We start from the raw sequence: 6,000 nt of genomic DNA, 5'->3' as shown, positions 1-6,000 counted from the left end.
TATGTACCTGCTGTTGGGTGTCATTAGTGGTTGGCCCACTCACTATTCCAATTTCTACAAATGCACATGCCTGATATAGGATTTTAAAGTTCCTTAAATTCTACCTCTAGTAATAAATATGTTCAACAGATAGCAGCATAAACGTCTCTGGAAAGCTTGTTTGAAATTTAATTAGTTAAGGAACAAAAAGGTAATATTTTGCAAAAATTCTGTTGCATTTCTTTATGCTACTATAAAGTGAGGAAATATTGTAATATAAATTTTTTAAATTTAACTATAGCAAATTTAATTCTAAATATTCACTGTCAATGATGGAAAGTTTTATTATTAGTTGGTGCTGAGTATGACTTTCATGGCGCCTACATATATCATCGTCGGCACAAAGTCGAGCCCTCACGCTCGCCTGCTCCACTTCCTGTGAGATGCGAAAATTGCCAGACCTACAATGATCACAGTACTAGTCATTGCAAGAATCCACCAGTCTGTGGCTATTGCGCAGGATCTCACCAAACACGCACTTGTCAAAATCTCCAACGACCACCTGAATGTCCAACTTGTCATGACCAACATCCGGCATACAGCTATAAGTGCAAAAATAAACCGCAACCTAACCAAGAACACCCAGATTTGGTAGTTCCACTTCGTATCCCAGACCCTTCACCTCTTCCTGCCCAACAAACTTCCGATCCAGTTACCATACAACAACTCCTTCAATTTCTAACCCTCACTTTACAGAACATCCATCCTTTTCAGCGTACTCACATTCTTCAACAACTCACTAAGGCCGCAAAATCCGTTTTCAATGTCAACTTTTACGCCACATACACAAACAACTATGTCCATTTCCATACATCACCACAAGAAACAGCCGTTTAGATATGCTTATCATGGATTTAGTCTTTCTTTTTCTTAATATTCGCTCTCTACCAACGAACAAAACTCTGTTTGAAGCACTCCTGCTTGAGGAACACGTATCAGTATTCTTATTAAATGAAACGTTTCTCACGAAAACCATTCACTGTAACATACCTCGTTATACACTTCTACGTCAGGACAACACAGTACCAGCATTACGGGCAAATGGCGGCGTAGCCATCGGCTTTCGCAATCATATACCTTATCGCCAACACATTTGTCCCATTCCTCATCTCCCCGAACATATCATCTCTACATTATACTTCAAGTCTATCATGATCACCTTTGCCACTATATACGTTCGACCAGGCCATCCTATCCCTCTTGCTTTTTTCAGTCACATATCTCATAGCTATAAACATTATATCATCCTCGCTGATATCAACTACCATAGTCGCACTCCTAGAGAACGCACACAATTTTCCGACCATATTACCACTCATACCACTGGCATTCTTCATATTCCTCCGACTCCTACTAGACCAATAACAAATACCACCCCCGATGTAGCTATCACGTCCAACACGCTTGCTGCTAACATCACCCTTACAGTTCTGGACCTCCTTGGCAGTGATCATGCTCCACTCAAGCTTTCCTATCGTATGGGCACTGCTCGACCCCATGTAGTCCCTCCGCCGATTCAATCGCCACGTTTTGACAAAGCCGACTGGGATCATTATCGTACCTATCTTACAACTGCCACAGCACATCTGCATCCTCCCACTACATCAGAGGAGCTCTACGCCCATGTTGCAACCATCACTTCAGAAATTACACATGCATCAGAGCTGTATATCCCTACTACTAGTTCCATACCATATAAGCCTAAATTACCTCCGAATTACCTTGCTCAAGTCAAACGCTCCCGACAAGCTTATCGAGATTACGTCAGAACACAAAATCCTGAAGCTCTTAGTCTTCACCGTCAGCTGCAACGATCAGTCAAAAATTACATCCAAGCATACAAACGCCGTCAATGGATCAAAACTTGCAATAACCTTGCTGAAACTGCACATCCTTCACGTTATTGGAAACGTCTTAACGCACTCTGTGGCAAGTACAGCAAAACCTCATACCCTATCATCATTAACAACAGCCACGCACCTTCTGATCAAGATAAAGCCAACGCCTTTGCCGATTATCTGCAAGACATTTTCACACCATCCTCTCATACCCATATCTTTGGTCATCCAGTCGACAATGTCAACACTGCAAATCCTATCTTCCAACCAAATCATAATCATCTTTTGCCGCCACATGAACTCACATCTCCCATCTCAGTTACTGACATAACAACAGTTGTTCAACATAAACGTAACTCTGCTCCTGGCTTTGATTCCATCACATATCGCCATATTAAAGAAAGTCCTCTTTCTCTACTTCTTCTCCTTGCCGCTATTTACACCTTTATTCTTAGAACTGGCTTCTTTCCTGCTGAATGGAAAATGTCCAAAACCCTCATGTTTCCGAAACCAAATAAACCTCCCAGCGACGTCTCTTCATATCGACCTATACAACTTACTTCCACTTTCAGCAAAATTCTTGAACGTATCCTTGTCAACAGACTTCATCCATATCTCCGTGCCCGCCATCTCATACCAACTTTTCAAGCTGGATTTCGCCCGTCATATTCCATTAACGATCAACTTCAACGACTAACTACCCTCATTACCAATCACTATAATTCAGTCCGCCCCTCCTGCCTTGTTCTATTTGACCTAGAAAAAGCATTTGATAAAGTCTGGCATCTTGCACTCATTTTCAAACTCATCAAATGTAGATTGCCCATGTCCTACATACGCTTTATTTTTCACTTTTTGGCCTGCCGTATCACATATGTTAATATCAACAATCATCTATCACATCCCGTCTTTCTGAACTCTGGCGTCCCTCAAGGCTCAGCTCTGTCCCCTTTGCTGTATTTACTGTTTGTTTCCGACTTCCCTTCTCTTCCGGACGATGTGTATACTTTTCAATATGCAGATGATACAGCCTTCCTTGCCCTTGGTCGCACCATCAGCCATATCAACATCATCTTACAGGAATCAATAAATCGTTTCTCACACTGGTGTAGCAAATGGCACCTCAATATCAATGCTTCCAAGACACAGGCCATAGTATTCCTACCACCACGCAAACGTTCCAAGACTCACCGGAATCCTTCGCTTCTTTCTCTGTCAGTTCAAGGTACACCGATCCGTCCATCTAAAACAGTCACTTACCTAGGTATTGTTTATGACCATCATCTCACCTGGCTTCCTCATCTCAACTACATTAAAACCAAAGTTTACAACCGCTTAAATCTTCTCAAACGTCTCACTGGCACTACATGGGGTCCCAGCTCCGCAATTATCCTCAACACATACAAAGCTTTTCTCCGCCCCGTCCTTACATACGGTTTCACTGCTTGGATATCAGCTCCCTCCTCCTACTACTACAAACTTGCCACCTTTGAACGCCATGCCTTCCGCATTGCTCATCGCATTTCTCTTCCCAGCCCCACTCGACACTTATATTCACTCATTACTTTTCCTACACTCCTTTATCACCTTGAATCGCTTCGCCTCAAGTTCATCACTGTCCGCTATATGCAACAACAACCAATCCTGTTAGCCACCATGCACTACCTTGCACTTTCATCGGCACGCCCTCGATATTACCATCTCCCTCTAAATTTATTGTTTACATTGTATTGTTATACCTTGCCGCCCAATCATCCCGACTTAGTACTCTTGCAGGACCATCGATTGCATGCTCATCTTCCGCATATATATCCATCGCATCAAGCACAGTGATAAACCTCCGTCTCTAACAGGGCTTCCCCCCGTCTTCATTGGCCTAGCGTCGCCCCTAGGCAGAAGATAACCAGCATTTGTCTTTGCTAACATCTCCTATGTGTTGTGACGTTATCTGCACCTCATTCCATCCCTCATCTTCATCCTTGCCCACATACAATTTATAATCAAACTATCCTGCATTCTTTAATATTCTTATATTTTGCTTTGTAATTATATGATATTTATAGTTATGATTAATAATATGTTCATATATATGTTATGTATTACCTTCCTCAATAATGATTATGGACGCAAAGCCCATAATGACCTTCCAACTGCAGTATTTATTAATAAAGGAACATCCCATAGCCCAACGCCAGTCCTACCACATCCAAAATAGTTTCCTTTGCACCACTTCCCTCCAAGAGGGTGTAGCCCTCTACAGGGTAGCTAGCCTGCGGGCTAGCAAAATAAAAAAAAAAAAAAAAAAAAAAAAAATGACTTTCATTACGCTGGTGATACACCTTTGTTGCAAATAATTTGAACAATTTTTGTATTGGGAGCAAATTGGTGCTCTCCACATGAAAATTTTATTTCGTTAGTATGAATGGGAAACAGATTACTTTTGATTGGCGATCGCGAGAGGTTTCTAACATTTGAGAAAGGTTCCTTATCGAGAGATTCCGCTTATAGATTGTTTCGATTGCTTAGCGAGAGGTTTGTACAATCGAAAGGTTCCTCTCGATTGTTGCATTCGCTAAGGAAAATCCCCTGTAATTGTCTGTATTAACGAGCAAGAGGAGGTTTCAACTTGAATATTCGTACTTCGCTTTTATTGGCTCGCGCCAATTTTCTCTAAGGCCAATTTTGTTATCATTTCTTGCACAAAAACAGGTTTTCGCGATTATCAACATTTCGTTCATGGCGCTCCAATAAAGATTATAGCAAGTGTTGTGGAACAGATGTCCTTGTTTAATGTGTGGTATGTATAATCAAATTGGAAAGAAAAGGAAAGGAAGATGAACTGTGCAGTACATAAACGCTGCTTAAAGCTATTTGTTTCTTTCTTTCTTTCAATAAACATTTTGTTAAAAGATTGAGGTTTTTCCTGGGATTTCCTCACTCACACCAGGCAAATGCCAGGATGGTACATAACAAATAGGTCCCCGCGTGCTGTTTCATTCCCTCCCCATTCCTTTCTTCCTTTCGTTTCCCCGGGCAATTTGCTCGCCGAGGAACATCATCCCTCAGTTGTTACGGGCTTAAGGCCGTTGCTGCCGTTAATGCCCATAAAAATCGTACCAATCAATAACGAATAATTGAACTTTCGAAGGTTTAGTTTTGACGGCCTTTCCAGCAGCAAGGCTATGTGAGTCGTAGATCTACAGCTTGACATGGTGTAGTCGCTACCGCTCTTGCCTTTGGTGCGAGCAGCCCCGGGTTGGTCACTTGGTCGAAAAGGTGTAATAGATTTTTCAGGGCAGCTATTTTGAGAGGTTTTCCTGAGTTTTCCTCACTCACATCAGGCAAATGCTGAGATGATACCTAACCCACAGCACCCCCCAAACAAAATCCCGGCTACGTCACTGAGGATAGATTACTATGCCCTACCAAGAACCTTTGCCGCAGTGTACTCAACAACCTACTAAAGTTTCATGGTGATCGGATGGTTATAAATGAGGTCCCTCAAAAAATTCTGTCTACGCCACTGAGGACAGATTTAATGTGCTAAAATCCTTCACGGGAGTGTGCTGAACAACTTCCCAAAGTTTATTGGCGATCGGATGAATGGTTTAGGAGTCCATAAAGTACAGACACACACACATATATAGGCCTATACATACTTTCATTTTTATATATATAGACTAGCAGAAATACCCGCCCTTCGTACATCTAGTTTAGAACCTCTCCCTTAAAACATTTCGTAAGAAACATCTCGGTCAGAACCTCTCGGTAAGAACATCTCGCTAAGAACCTCTCCTTAAAGAAATCACAATCGAAATGTCTCGAGAAGTTCAAACAATCGAAACGTTTCGATTGTAACATCTCGCAATCGCGCATCTCTACTTCTGAGCTGCTGTATGCTTTAACTTTCTACATCTCTCGTACTGTTTTGGGGGATGCGGCACAGGACTGACACGGCACAGGATTGACACGGCATACGACCGACAATTCAGTTCAAAAACCTGTTTCGGTCCTGTGCCGTGACCATCCTGTGCCATTTCGGTCCTATGCCGTGTCGATCCTATGCCATTTCGGTCCTGTGCCGTTTTGCTCTCACGCAACTGCTCTGAAATAATTTAACTTT

Source organism: Thermobia domestica, chromosome 12 (assembly GCF_964235325.1).
Source record: "Thermobia domestica chromosome 12, izTheDome1.hap1.1, whole genome shotgun sequence".
Taxonomy (NCBI): domain Eukaryota; kingdom Metazoa; phylum Arthropoda; class Insecta; order Zygentoma; family Lepismatidae; genus Thermobia; species Thermobia domestica.
The sequence above is the reverse complement of the archived record's forward strand: the minus strand, read 5'-3'. Positions refer to the sequence as shown.